The sequence below is a fragment of the Lissotriton helveticus genome, chromosome 4_1, assembly GCF_964261635.1.
Source record: "Lissotriton helveticus chromosome 4_1, aLisHel1.1, whole genome shotgun sequence".
NCBI lineage: Eukaryota > Metazoa > Chordata > Amphibia > Caudata > Salamandridae > Lissotriton > Lissotriton helveticus.
Genome location: NC_136063.1, coordinates 778,623,113 through 778,638,696, shown reverse-complemented (window position 1 = coordinate 778,638,696; position 15,584 = coordinate 778,623,113).

The following is a 15,584-nucleotide window of genomic DNA, read 5'->3' as shown; positions in this document are numbered from 1 at the left end:
CCCCACCCACCTTCACCAGACCCAGGACCTGATGACCTTCAGGAGACTTCTCAAGACCTGGCTCTATGACCAGTAGCTGCCTTCCCCATGCCCCTTAGCACCTTGAGACCCTCACGGTTGAGTAGCACACTCTACGACTCCACAAATTACTGATTGATCGATTGATTGAAAGTCCGTCAGCGTAGCGGAGCTCACCGCTGACCATTACTGTCAACATGCTTTTCGACTCCGGAACTAAGATTACTCTAATCCCAAAACTATATTTGAGCAACATTTGTTTACTTATTGATGGTGAGACAATAGATCGCTTAGGGTATTTTGGGGGACAATTGATTTTAAAGGAAGGATCATTCCTGCAAAGATATATGTGTCAATGAAAGGGGACTTGTTAATGAGTTTGTTTAATCAACGGTATCTGTATGTATATTTGGATCCTAATGAAAACCCCTCTGTGTGTTTGAAAGAGATTCTTTCTGTCAGATGAGGGAGTGAAATTTTGACCAAGGAATTTACAGATGTATTTAAGAAAGAACTGGGTGTTGCACAGATTACATGACCTGAATCAAACTTAAATTGAATGTCATTCCTAAGGTGGCAAGGGTGAGAGGGGTACCCCTGTTAGTTAATGAGAGTATGAGAACTGAACTGGACAAACGTTTGGTTCGGGGAATGGAGTGATTCAGGAGGTTGAAGCCACAGAATGAGTAACGGCCCGAAAGGCCACTGGAGAGGCTAGGCTTTGCATTGACATGAAAGAGCTCAACAAAGTGGTGGTGGTTGATCATTACCCACTTCCTAACATCAATTAGATGTTGTGCTCTCTTGGGGGTGCAAAAATGTTTTCTTCATTAGACGTATCTTCGGCCTATCATCAGGCCAGGCTTTATCCTCTCTCTCAAGATCTCACGGCTTTCGTCACTCTATTTAGCACCTTTACATTTTTGAGGATGAATGTTGGTCTTATTTCTGCAGCATCTGTTTTCAGAGAGCAATGGAGGGAATTGTTTCAGGGAATTAAGGGAGTAAAGATCTATCAGTATGACATTCTGATTGTTGGGGTCGATCTTGAAGAGAATGATGAAAGGTTGAGATCAGTGTTGAAGAAATTATTAAATGCTGGTCTCACACTTAGGTCAGACAAGTGTAAGTTTGATGTTGATGAAATTGAGTCCCAGGGACGTCTAGTGTCAGCTTCTGGAATAAGGCCCAAACCCTTGTTGGTTTACTCTATCTGTAAACTAGCATCACCCAAAACCAAGGAAGAGCGTGTGGAATTTTTGGGGATGGCCGAGTTCTATAATAAGTTTGTGCCACATTTTGCTGATAAGACCTTCTGCATGAGTGGTTTGCTTAGGAAAGGACACGAGTTTGTATGGTGCGATGGTTGTGAGAAGGAATCTGTGTCCATTATGGAGCATTTGTGCGAAGCCCCAAATCTGGGAATCTTTGAACCCTTGAAATCTTCATATGTCATGACAGATGCCAATTCAAAAGGTGTAGGGGCTGTTTTGGTGCAAAAGGTGGGTAGTGTGGACAAAACGATATTATTCTTGTCTAGACCATTAAGAGGAGCTGAGTCTAATTATGCAGTCGTTAAAAATGAGGCTCTGGGTGTTTTCTGGGCAATACACAAGTTAAGAAAGTTTCTGTGGGGTAAGAAGTTAAAAGTATTAATGAATCACAAGCCTTTGAAAGACGTGTTTACCAAGAAAGGTATTGATTTTGTGTTGCATCGGATAAGAAAATGGGCTGTGGCATTGAACGAGTTTGAATTTGAGGTCCCATAATTTCCCCGGCTCTTGTAACATCTTGGCAGATTTTCTTACCAGGTTAACATATACGGAGGCTGAGGTCACTGTAGAAGGTAATTGGTTGGAGGTGAAATGTTTTAGGAAGAGATCAATGCTTGTTTGATCAGTGAAGGGGCACTTCTGGAGAAAGAACGGAGGGACTGTTTAGCCAATGATCAGTAGCTGCAAAGAGTCCTGATGTATGTTCTATGGAAATGGGTGGAGTAGAAAGATTGTGAGGAAGAAATAAAAGGTTTTTGGCAAGTCAAGAAAAAAACTGGCTGTTGTTGAGGGTCTTCTCATGAGAGGAAGCAAGTTATTTCCTCCTTGTAGTCTCAGGGTCAAATTGGTGAAGGGTACTCCTGCCAGTCATATGGGCATCGCAAAGACTAAGGAACGGATTGAAGAGTCGTATTGGTGACTGGGTATGGACTTGCAGATTGAAAGACTGGTTCGAGACTGCAGAGAATGCTCAAACAGTGACAAAATTCTGAAATGCAGGGTACAACCTATGGAGATAGGTACACACGCTACTGGTCCCTGGTCCGACATTGCAATCAACATCTTAGGTCCAGTCAAAACTCAGGAGAGGTATATTTTGGTCTGTCTTGATTTGTTTTCACGATGGCCTCAAATTAAGATTTTTGAATCTGTGGTAGTAATAGAGTTTCTGGAGGAATTATTTGAGCAGGAGTGTTTCCCGCTATCTATTTTGTCTGATAACGGAGTGCAGTTTACCCCAAAGTTAGTGGAAAGTTTTCTGAAAGAGAGGGGTATCATACATAAGAAAGCAGCGTTGTATCACCCAGAGAGTAATTGTGTTGTTGAGAGCTTTGTGAAGGTACTGAAGGAGACCTTACAACAAGAGCTGGGAGTTAGCCATGAAAAAGAAGGTACGTGAGTATAGATTTACACCACATTCCTCAACTGGTGTTGCTCCATTTCATTTGTTCAAAGGCAGGATTGCCAACACAGAAGTGAATGAATGAATGAATGAATTTGGGATTTGTATTGTGCGACTTAACCCGGAGGCATCAAGGCGCATCTGATGGAAAAGCTGAGTGGCCGGTGACACACGAAGAGGGGGATTAAAGGTAAGATTCTGCGAAAAACCAGGCTTTTAGACCTTTACAGAAAAGGGCGAGGGACGGCTGGCCCTTAAGGTCAGCTGGAAGCGAGTTCCACAGTTTTGGGGCAAGGGAGAAAAAAGCCCTCCCTCCCCACCTTGTCTTAAAGGTTCGGGGAATAGACAGAAGGCATTTGTGGGCCGATCGCAGGGCTCAGCCTGGGGTGTAGAAGGACACAAGGGACCCAATGTCCTCAGCACCTAGACCGTGTAGAACACGGTAGGTAAGGACAAGAATCTTAAAATTAATCCTTGCCTGTACAGGCAGCCAGTGAAGATTTTTTCTGATCCCGGATCCAGAGGAGCATCTGGGGGCATCAACTACAAATCTAGCTGCTGCGTTCTGGACAACTTGGAGGCGATGGATGAGCTTTTTGCTTATACCCAAGTAGAAGGCATTGCAGTAGTCCAGACGAGGAGAGATGAGAGCCACCGAAACCTGTTTCCGGGCGTCCGGGGAGAGATAGTGTGCGAGTTTTCTAAGGATCCTCAAGACACCACAGCAGGTGGAGACAGTCTTGTTGACTTGTTTGTCAAAAGCAAGTGTGGTGTCGATGATAACCCCCAGATTGCGGGCAACTAGGGACGGCTTGGGGCATGTTCCGAGGGCAGGCGGCCACCAGTCATCCGACCAGACATCTTGTTTGCCACCTAAGATGAGGACCTCAGTCTTTTCCCCATTAAGTTTGAGGAAGTTTGAGGTCATCCAGCCTGCCACGGCTTCCATGCAGTTCTTAAAATTTAAGTCCGTGGACTCAACAGAATGAGATAGGGAGACCATTATCTGGGTGTCGTCAACATACGACAAACCTTCCAGTCCGAAGGATCTAACAAGTATTGCAAGTGGGGCCACATATATGTTGAAGAGTGTGGGGCTCAAGGATGAGCCCTGTGGGACCCCACATTGCAGAGGCTTGGCGGAGGAGAGAAAGTCGCCCAGTTTGACCCTTTGGGCACGCTGGTTGAGGAAGGATGTCAGGAGACCCAGAGCCAGTCTTTCCACTCCCATCTTGCCAAGACGAGTGGCCAGAATGGAGGGGGACATGGTGTCAAAGGTGGTTGTAAGGTCGAGCAGGATCAGAAGGGTAGTCTTACCACTGTCGACCTTGGCGCGGAAGTTGTTGACCACCGCTGTAAGGGCTGACTCTGTGCTGTGCGCCATCCGAAAGCCATGCTTAGAGGGGTCTAGCAGGCTAGCTTTGTTCAGGAAGGCACTAAGATGGTGATTGAGGTGGGCCTTGAGCATCTTGGCGGGGGCAGGAAGAAGGGATATGGGGCGGAAGTTTTTTAGGATCCAAGGATCCAAAGTTGGCTTTTTCAGGAGAGGCTTGACAATGGCCAACTTCCAGGTTGCGGGGAAGACGGCATTCGAATTTGCCAAATTCATTACATCCAGCAAGGGGGGAAGCAGGACCTCTCTGCAGTTCTTCAAAATTTTGAGAGGGCAGGGGTCCAGAGGGGATCCCGATTTGAGTTTGTCGAGAAGCTCATTTAAGACTTCAGAGGTCAGTCGAGGAAAATTAGACAGGTATCCTCGGGGAGCCGAAAGCGGGCTCGGCCAAGAAGGAAGGACAGGTGGCGAGACGGGTTCCTGAATAGAGTTGAGGGCTTCTAGGGCGGTATAGATGTCCACAATTTTGGTGTGAAAAAACACGGAGATCTGATCGCAAAGTTCTTGAGATGCGACAATGGGATCTGGATGCTGCACAAGAGACAGGGAATCCACAATGTTGAAAAGATCTCTAGGGGAACTGAGGGAGGTTGTCAGATTGGTAAAGTATGACTGTTTGGCTGCCAGAATTGCGGCCTTGTAGCCTATAATAAGGTTTTTGTGTTTGGTTCTTTCATCTGGGTCAGGGTGGGCTCTCCAGAATCTTTCCTGCCTCCTGCACTCCTGCCTGAGGAGTCTAAGGGAGTCAGAGAACCACGGGGCAGGCAGACGGACGTTTCCTGGCGCAGTAGTGTGGTTTGGCGGGGGCAAGGATGTTAACTGCCTCCGAGATGGTATTGACAAGCTCCCGAGCGGCAGTATCCGTATCAATTTTGGGAGAGGACTTGAAATTAGCGATGATGGAGCCAAGGGCCTCGTTGTTCAGTCCCTGTAGTTCCTTTTCAAAGTCCAGATGTTATTGTCCTTTGCGGGCGGATCCCGCAGTCCAGATGTGAACTCGATAGGGACTGCCTTATGATCCGACCAGTAAAGGGGGAGGGGAAGGCCTACTTCCAGTCTACGATCGTTGGTAAAGACCCCGTCCAGTGTGTGGCCAGCAGAGTGGGTAGAGCTTTCCACTCTTTGTAAAAGACCACAGGAGGCCAATGAATCCACCAGAGATATAGTGTCGGGTGATTTAAAATTTTCCAAATGAAAATTGAAATCGCCAAGAATGGTGAAATTGAGTTTATCAATGAATGGTTCAAGAATTTCTAGTAGACCCACGGTAAAGGCCGGCCTGGGGCCAGGGGGTCTATAGATTAGAATGCCCGTAAAGGACACCATGGGAGAGGGGCTAAGGGAGAAATGAGCAGCCTGGAAGGAGTTCTGAGGGGAAGGGAGGCACTCAATACGGCAGGTTGATGAGATCTTATGTAGAATGCCAATTCCCCCCTCCCTTTTCGGCCCTCTCTGTCCAGTCTCACAAAAGCATAACCATAGGGGATGGCATCAACCAGGTCAGGACCAGCTGATTCTGAGCCCCAGGTTTCGGTGACAAAGGCCCACGAGGGCTTCCTCTCTGAGATAAAATCTCTGAAGGCAATATTGTTTTTCACTAGGGAGCGAGGATTTATAAGAAAGCCCGTTTCTCCAGAGGGGGGGAAGGGGATTGTGTCCCAATTACAGTCGGGGTACCCGGGGGTGTGAGTGGGGAAGTGTTACTCGAATCCCTAGAGCACCAACACTCAAAACCGTCTCGCAGTTTCTCCGGTACATACTTATGATGACAGCTTTGCCAGGATGGCCTGAGTGCTTTAAGGGTGCCTAGGGAGTAGGCAGGGTTTGTAATGCAAATTGATACTTGTATAGCGCACTACTCACCCGCAAGGGTCTCAAGGCGCTTGTAGGAATACCACTGTGGAACCCATCCTGGTTTCCCTGTGAGGTGTCCACTCCTGGGCACCCCCAAGGTGGAGGCCAGGCATCCTTAGCGTTGTGGGGGCCGTTGTGGAGATTAAGCAAGCTATTGCCCAGAGTTGCAGAGTGGGACTCCATGATTGGAATAGGCACCTGTAGTGTAGTGTAGTGTAGTTCCTATTATCCCAATAGGCTCTGCGCATTGGAATAATATCTTCAATAGTATAGACGTAGGACTGAGGTTAACTAGGTCTTCTACCGACGATATTAGACTTAAAGTTATGTGTGTGCCAGCTAGCTCAGAGTTCACTAGAAACTTTCTCGAATAGGCAAGGAGGAGTTTAACCTCCCTGGATAGACAAGAAGGGATTTAGTTTCTGACAACCATAGAACATGACAACTTTGCTCTCCCCTAATCAAGAGTATATCTCCAGAGTCGTCTGAAAACAAAAGACAACTTATTTTACTCAGTCAGTACGTGCATTCTTAGTTTCACCAGATTGTAGAGAAAAGGAAGAGACGGGCGTGTTCAATAAAAAGGTGTTATTTATTGATCAGTCTCCTTTCTCATACAAGAGAAATGAATCGCTATTATTGCAATACTTATAGTTAAGTAAAGTGCATACAGTAAAAACAGAATTATAAAATAATACTGTAAAAGCATTGATATGGTTTCTTAGCCATATGATACTTAAAATGGATAAAATAGATATATACATATATACATTGACTAATCGTACTCAACTGGTGCTTCTAACTACGCCTACCCCAGTGTATCTGACCTAAGCCTAATACGTGGGCGGGAGTAGATAAGTAGCAGTTTAAGTTAAGTTTGCTTTGCCAAGGATCTGATTCAAGAATTCTCTGTGAGGGGTTATTCAGTTTAGTACCTGGGATTTAGAAGGCTGGAGGGCTGGTATCTCAATCTAAGGCCTCGATATCCCAGTTGCCCGCAAGGGCGGCTGGAAATGCCGGGGCTGGATTTCTCGGCAAGAGAAAAGGCAGCGTCTCTCTCTCAGCGCGTCAAAAGGGAGGGGCAGCGTCCGTGGGCTTCCTGCATCTGCTGGGCTCCTCGGCAAGTATCGCTGCTCCAATCTCGTCACCACCGTGTGTTTGCTTAGGGCAATGTCGGTAATATTTATACCTGAAAGGTGCCGAGATTGACGTAAGGATGGACATAAATACGTCAATAAGGATGTCATAAGAACTGGTCGTTCGTACATTCTTTACTGGAGTTCTTGGTTAAATCAAAACAATAGCTGCGGGGGATTTCCCAGGTTGCTGGAGGTTTGATTTGTTTTGAGAACTCGGTATGCTTTCTATGGGGGCTGGGGGAATAGTGCTTGCCTAACGTGGTAGCATGCGCTATGACCTAATCAGAAAACGGGTTTCTGTGCCGTTGTATGGCCACTATTGATTTATTAACCGGACAAGGGTCAGAAACAGGAATATTGATACAGTTCCCATAGGAAATACATCACACCCACTCCACGGAATCTATGTCCATATTTACTAACCTAAGCATAGTAGTGTAGTTCCTATTATCCCAATAGGCTCTGCGCATTGGAATAATATCTTCAATAGTATAGACGTAGGACTAAGGTTAACTAGGTCTTCTACCGACGATATTAGACTTAAAGTTATGTGTGTGCCAGCTAGCTCAGAGTTCACTAGAAACTTTCTCGAATAGGCAAGGAGGAGTTTAACCTCCCTGGATAGACAAGAAGGGATTTAGTTTCTGACAACCATAGAACATGACAACTTTGCTCTCCCCTAATCAAGAGTATATCTCCAGAGTCGTCTGAAAACAAAAGACAACTTATTTTACTCAGTCAGTACGTGCATTCTTAGTTTCACCAGATTGTAGATAAAAGGAAGAGACGGGCGTGTTCAATAAAAAGGTGTTATTTATTGATCAGTCTCCTTTCTCATACAAGAGAAATGAATCGCTATTATTGCAATACTTATAGTTAAGTAAAGTGCATACAGTAAAAACAGAATTATAAAATAATACTGTAAAAGCAGTGATATGGTTTCTTAGCAATATGATACTTAAAATGGATAAAATAGATATATACATATATACATTGACTAATCGTACTCAACAGGTGCTTCTAACTACGCCTACCCCAGTGTATCTGACCTAAGCCTAGTAAACATAACTAATATTGTATGTGTATTCAAACCGCCCCAAAATACATTAATTTGCATTAAATTTGGATATGCGTAATATATGAAAAAGGAATATAGTTACTGTATGCATTCAAGCAGTGTAATCATTCAAAGAGGATGCACATTTTATATCAGCACGAATGATTTGCGAAAATAACACATGAAATGGCTCTTAATACAGAAGAAAAAGTGCGAGACCATTTCATCACATAGAAATACAATGGTATGTGTAAATAACCTAGAGGTCGAGGTAATGTCTTCTAGAGGTACCTAAAAATAGAATTGTCTGTTCTCTAAGAATAGTTTACTTTAAGCAGAAGATAAGTGCCTGAAAGGTAAATATTTTGGATGTTTGGAGAACGTTCCTGTTTGCAGGAGCAGACTCGAGAAATTCTTAGTGGCTTTATTTTTAAATTTGAAGGCCAAATTCAGAGTTCAGGGAACGCTGTGTGCACGTTTGCTCAAAGTCATTCTTTCTGTTCTGGTGAAAACATCATATCATTTAGATGTTCGAAAAAACAGTCAACAGCTTCTGGTGAGAGTTCGACAAGGTTGGAAAACGACGCTACCATGCAGTCATGAGCATGATTGCTTTCAGTGATGGTTTGATCAGCATAGCTGACAGATGGTTGTACCTGATCGATGCTGCTTTCATCTTGTACTTCACTACCCTTCATTCGCAGTGGTGAAATCTCCACAAATGCCGTCATCAGGATTGGTAGCCGCTGGGGACAGCACAATGCATGAGCCTTAACTGGACTCAACAAAGTCTCTGCATCCAATGGCACTTCTGATTGTAGTGTGAGACAGGTGTCCAACACGCATTCTTCGCCGCATAGCAAGCACCTTAATACAGGCATAACACAGGTCTGCCACAAGGGTCTGAATGAAAGAAACCAAGTCATATTTAAATCGCGTAGCCATGCTAATCCAAGGACTTTAGTTATGCGGTCCCGGTAGCGGATAGCTAGGATCGTTTCTTCCATTGTTGTTGGAGTCATGTCTGTGACACGGTTTGCCATATTGAAGCAAAAGTAGCAAAAATAGGACGCCTGCTACTAGTCCCAACAGGAGTGGTAGTCCGCCAAAGAGAGAATGGACAAAGTTTGGGAAAATACCCAGGATCGCTTTGAATGGTGTTAAAGCGCCTGAAAAAACTGTCTTAAATACACTGGCGATACCACTGGTATCAGAAATATTTAAGATTTCGTTTAGTATTTCTGCGAAGTGTAGGGGGCTATTCGTTGATAGCAGTGAGTGAATCTCTGCCGTTGCCCTTGCAACTTGGAGATCATACGTTTCTTTTGATGACGTCAACCTGGTTGGTGTCTGTAGGAGCACAGTCTTCATTCTGCTTAAAGTATCAATTCGAATAGAAGAGAAATTAAAACTGGGCCATAACCTTGCCTCCCTGTCTGGAGTATCGTTCGGGAACAATACTCTTTCACAGCACATGACCCTGGTAGTCACGCTTACGAGATAAGGTTTTCCGGGCATTAGGCTGCAACATCTGCGATCTACAATTAGAATGTAACTCCCGTTCGAGAGTCTCCTAAAGAATGGTTCTATTCGTGTTGCAGGTGTGCCTAGCTGGTGACATGAAAGGTTATTTGAAGTCCCTTCACAGGCCCCATGCAAACTTAAACCCTGACACAGAAGTATACCACTTAGTGATTTTGCACAATTATTGCCACTAAGAAATACACTCTGTCCTTTATTACTAACACATGTGTGTGTATAGGGCAAGTCCCATGTCGACTTAATGTATCCTTTACCCAACCTTTCATACTGGCCTGCCTGTATATATTTTTGGCAGTACTGAAACTGGAAAGTTGTTATCGGAATATTTATTATCCCATGTATTATCCATTCAATGATAGGTCGTTCTGACATTGTCAATGGTAATCTCTCAAGTTTTTCAATGCTCAGAATCGTATAGTCAGCACCCTTCTGTGCCAAACTGATTTGCTTATCAGTAAGGTTAAAGATATTAAATAATGACGTTGTGTTGATTAAACGCCAAGGCACATAGCCTGAATGCAGATTTTGTAACGTCCAGCCAAGCTGTACAATAGAACGCAATTGAGACTGACCGTGTTGTAACATCAGTAAGTCTTGCTCTATTATATCGATTGCTGAAGACACAATACTGTCCAGTGAATATATTCTGGAAGACAGAGTCATTAACCCATTGTCTACAACAGAAAGTGATTTTTCCAAATTAACACTGTCAATTTCCCGTATTTTTTCTGCTGTCTCAATTTGAGTTTCTTTCCAAGCTTCATTATAAGCTGCATATATAGAGGCCGCTATGAAACGTTTTTTTTTTCACAACAAATCGCTATGAAACGTTTTTGACGCTGTTTGCGTGGTCCCATAATGAAATCGCGCAAGTCAGCACCTTCTTTAAGTAAAGTTAGGTGTTGCTTAATTTCAGCCAGTGTGGATGTATGTAGCCAGTGAAGGCAGAGCTTTCCTACACTGTAAGTAGTTACAATCCCTGGATGTTGTCTCTGGGAGTATCTTGGGTCTGGCCTGGTCAATGTGAAACCCTGTATTTTGTTCAGGAATCTGTCTTGACAGGTATTAGTGTCTGTGGGCCAGATCAACCATTGTTTCCATTCAGGATGTGTTCTGTTTTGGTTTAAAATACTGGTTACGTCTATCTCAACATCAGAGGTGCTATTACTATCCATTGTTGGCTTTGGAATAGACGGTTTGTTTAAGTCCTTGATTTTGGCTAGACCAAGACTGGTGGTCTGCTGAATTGTGTCATTCAAAAATATAATTTGTTCTGGGATCATGCAGGCTCTAAATAAAGATTATATACCTTGCACTTGCCAATCTTTTGTGCCCCAGATCGTTTTCGTTTCAATGTTATCATTCCAGAAATCAAAACCAAATGTATTCATTTTTTCAAAATATGAGTCAGAATATATCAATTTTGTGTTTGTAAGCATGGTTTTCACTCCTGTCTTATTTAACAATTTCGGCAAGCAAAAAAGTGTTGTACAGAGTTCCCCAGTGTGAGCCAGTGTTATAGCTCAGTCGATTGTCTCTCTCAGTTAGGGTGGCGGGACAAGTGCATGGTGTAGACCCTTTTCAGAATTTTAGGATACCTCACACAAGTCACCGACAGGCCAACACCTGTTGTCCCAATCGGTGTCCGTCCAGCGTCATCATTGGTATCCTGCTCCTACGGCAGGCTGGCGGTGCAATGCCCGTCGGGCAGCCCAAAGGGCCGCACTTTGATGGAGATCTTTTATTCCGAGCCAGCGGGTGTATGTGTGTGAGGGACCTAGGGAGTGCAATAGTGAGCAAGGGGGTGTGTGTGTGTAGAGTTAAAAGAAGTCAGTCGAGTCCATTAAGAATAGCTTTAATGATCAGGCTCGCTGCTTTGTTAAAATTAAGGGGTATTAAGGAGTGATAGACAATGAGACCAATCCTTATTCAACCCTTCATGTGAAAACGGTCGACATGTTTCTTGCCGTAAGGGCAATTCATCAGGACCATAGTGCTCATATAATTGCTGGGTGTCTACTAGATTGCGAAGACCCCCATATACGACCTGAGTGGTGTCGTACTGGAATGGTTCCAGGCGGGAAACCTACTGGAAACTGAAAATTTGAATAAACAGACATACATGGTGTTAGAGTATGCTAGCAACAGTTGACATCAGCAGGTGCCTGTGTATCAAGGTGACTTGACCGTGCATATCCCGTGAGTATAAACGCTCTGCCATAGCAAATTGCATGATACTGTGAGAGAGAGGTGATAATAAAACCAGTGCGCACAGTCGAACACGCTCTATATGTGAGCAGTCATGCTGTAAGTTTTTAAAGCATGCATCTCAGTGCAAAGGGCGTGGCTCACGACTATGCGACTTGCCGAGTCCTGTGTGAACCCAATGTGCCGGGCCATTAGTGATGTAGCGCCCCAACCCAGTCAGTTGGTAAGGGCGGCCCGTTTATTCATTACAAAGTTATGAATATACAGAAATGCAGACTGAATAGTTCAGCCGGACATTCCAATAGATAAAAAATGGAAAAGAAACCGCAAATATAAACACAATACACATATATACAAATTCAAGGCGCTCATATCCAGTCTGACACTCCGTCATGTGCTCAAGACCGGTATTTGCGTGGTGATCGCGGCACAGACAAAAACGGCCAAAACAAGGATAGTGCCCTGATTAGCGTGTGCGCGTGAGCGCGAACAATGCCAACAATGATGACAACGCGCTTACCCGCTCATATGGATCCGGGTGCCTCACAAGCTGTCCATGTGGGGCCAACAGCGGGTGAGAGGTTCCTCTGGGGAAAGTAAGGCAACCCGCTGGGTTAACGGAAGAAGTGAAAAGTAAAAAGTAAAAAGTAAACACCATCACGCAGCGTCCCTCGTGAAGGGGATCCGCTGGCGGATGGCTGGCCGGGCGTCTAGCATAGAGCGCGCGGTCTATGAAAGTGGCTCCACACCTTACCTCAAGCGTCGCTGAAGGCGGGCATCTCAGCACCTACCCCCCCACGGTCGCAAGTAGCAAGGACAGCCGGCTAGGATGCCCGGGAGTCTACAGTATAGTTAAAGGGAAATTGACAACGGGCGCGCACCAAGCGGGGGGCGTGTCCCTCTGGTTGCTCTGCCCCGGAATGCAAGAGTGGAAAGTGAGAAGGGGTTAGCTCGAGGCAGCAGCTAGGACGCCCTTCAATGCGGGGGCCATCTTGGAATGTGCAGTAGAAGCTGATTTGTTATCCCAGTACTCATTAAGGAATGGACAATAAAGTCCATAATCATGCCTATCTGGCGAGGGCAGTCCAGGGCACCCCCTCGTTCAATCCCCGTTCCTCGCACTGTAATCGGTGTACCCATCTTTGTTCAAGTCGGAAGAGGGCTTGTTGATTGGAGTTAGGTACACACTCTAGTACTGCCCACCTGATGTTTTCTGGGCGATGATGATTAATTTTGCAGTGTTCATACAGTCTAGTGTGCGATTTTTGGCACCGAATGTTGCTGTTGTGCTCAATTATACGTTGTTTGATCGGACGCATGGTCATCCCAATGTATACCAGGTCGCAAGGGCAGATCAACACATAGATGCACTTGGAACTATTGCAGTTGGTATGTTTATTCATTGTCCATGTGAAGTCGCCCGGGAGTACAATGGTCTTGCCTTGGATGGTTTGGGGGCAGACAACGCAGGACCCACAGCGATAGTGTCCAGTTACTGGGGGAAGGTCCCAAAGAGTGCTGGCAGTCTGGGTGTTGGTCTTCTTAGGACGGGTGTGGATCAGCGTGTCCTTCAAATTAGCCGTCCTCTTAAAAGCAAAGCGAGGACGTGGGAGTTCCAACCCCACAGAATTGAGAAGGTCCCAATGTGAGGTGATCGTTTTTTTGATGAACGAGGAGTGTTTCGTGAAAGAAGTCACACAAACAATCGTGTCCTCTTGTGCTTTGGGGTGTATTTCGAGCAGGGCCTCCCTGTTATTGTTAAGGGCTCTCTTAGTGGAGGTTTTCAAGAGATGAGTGGGATAGCCCCGGGCCTGAAGCTTGGTCTGCAAGGATCGGGCTTGCTGCTTGTAATCAGTAGTTGAGCTACAATTCCTCCGGAGGCGGAGAAATTGGCCGAAAGGTAAATTGTCCCTGAGGGATCTAGTGTGGTGGCTGGTGTAAGATAATAAACTGTTCCTATCAGTATCCTTTTTGTACAGAGTGGTACTGATGGTGGTAGGTTCCAGTGATATAGAGAGGTCCAGAAATGGTATGGATTGATTGGAAATCGTGCCCGTGAATTTTAAAAAAGGGTTCTGTTGGTTTATCCACGAGCAAAAGGCCTCACAGGTCGAGCGGTCACCCTTCCAGAACACCAGGATGTCGTCGATATACCGGCGCCAACACGTGAGGTTTTCACGAAACGGGTTCTGTTCAGGGGGGTAGATGTACTCCTCTTCAAACAATGCCATATAAATGCATGCCAGGCTCGGCGCAAAGGTCGAACCCATCGATGTTCCACGGATCTGATGGTATAGGTTCGACCCGTATTTGAAGAAGTTCTCGGTTAGTGCAATGTGTGCCAGCTCCATGATGAAGGAGATTGGGGTGGGAGACTGCCACTCTTCTCTTCGGAGTAGGGCCTCCACTGCTTCCAGCGTGGCCTGTTGTGGAATATTTGTATATAATGCTTCCACATCGAGGGTAAGGAGGAGGTCGATGTCTTCCCTGCCATCCATATCGTCAATGAGGCGTAACACATCTCTGGTGTCTTGAAGATAAGACGGGATCGATTTGACCAGAGGCTGAAGAAAAGCATCACAGAACTGGGAAAGGGGTTCTAAAAGAGAACCGATGCCTGACACAATTGGTCTCCCTGGGACCGGACTGGTACCTTTGTGTATTTTTGGTAGTGTATAAAAATACGGTGTTATCGGGTCCGTTGTAACCAGGAATTCTGCCTCATTCTTGCTGATCCATTCGTTGGTCTCTGCTTCAATAACCAGAGACATCACAGTGGTAGTTAATCGATTGGTGGGATCCTCAGTTAGTAGTCTATAGTGTGTGGTATTGGCCAGTTGGCGTCTACACTCCCTATCATAGTCGTCATGATTCTGTATGACCGTCGCTCCCCCTTTGTCCGCCTGCTTAATAACAATTGAGGGGTCCCTACCGAGGGCGTTAGCTGCCTGTCTCTCAGCATTGGACAAATTGTTGAAGGGTTTGGTTGTAGGGATCTTCTGCATAGTTTTCAAAACAGCTCTTTCAAAAGTTAGGACCTCTGGAGGTACCATCCCGTCGGACGGGGTAAAGGTCGAAGGTTTCCTCAGGCCTGTATCGTCGCTGGAGGGTATTTGTCGATTATCAAAAAACGCTCGAAGGCGTATCTTCCTGAAAAACTGTTTAAGCTCGATCATCTCCTGAAAGGAGTCAGGGGTTGGGGTAGGGACAAAACCCAGGCCTTTTTCCAGAACACTCGTCTCTGGGCTCGAGAGAATTCTGTTTGATAGATTCACGACTAGACTCGTCTCCCTCTGGTTGTCGCGCTCCTGGTCTCCACTCCGGTTGGCTCCGGCCAAATTTAACAATTTGAAATAGAATGTTTCTGCATTACTTGCGTTAAACCCTGAAAAGTATGAATATTTATCATAAAATGTTTTCGAACTACCTTTTGGTGGAGTTGCACAATGTTCCCATTGGTTATAATTTAAAACATTTCTAGGCTGAGTAGATTTATGCAGATAATGGTTACCATAATGGTTATAGCAAAACATTTGATCGTATTAGATGAACCTTGTAAATAATCATGTACTGTAAATTTAGCTGACATCACTAGGTCAGACATCATATTATTAATACTTTCAAAGTCCCAATCATCAGCAAATGTGCTTGGTTTTACAAAGTCACTTAATGAAATCTTAAATTGGTGTGAGTACTT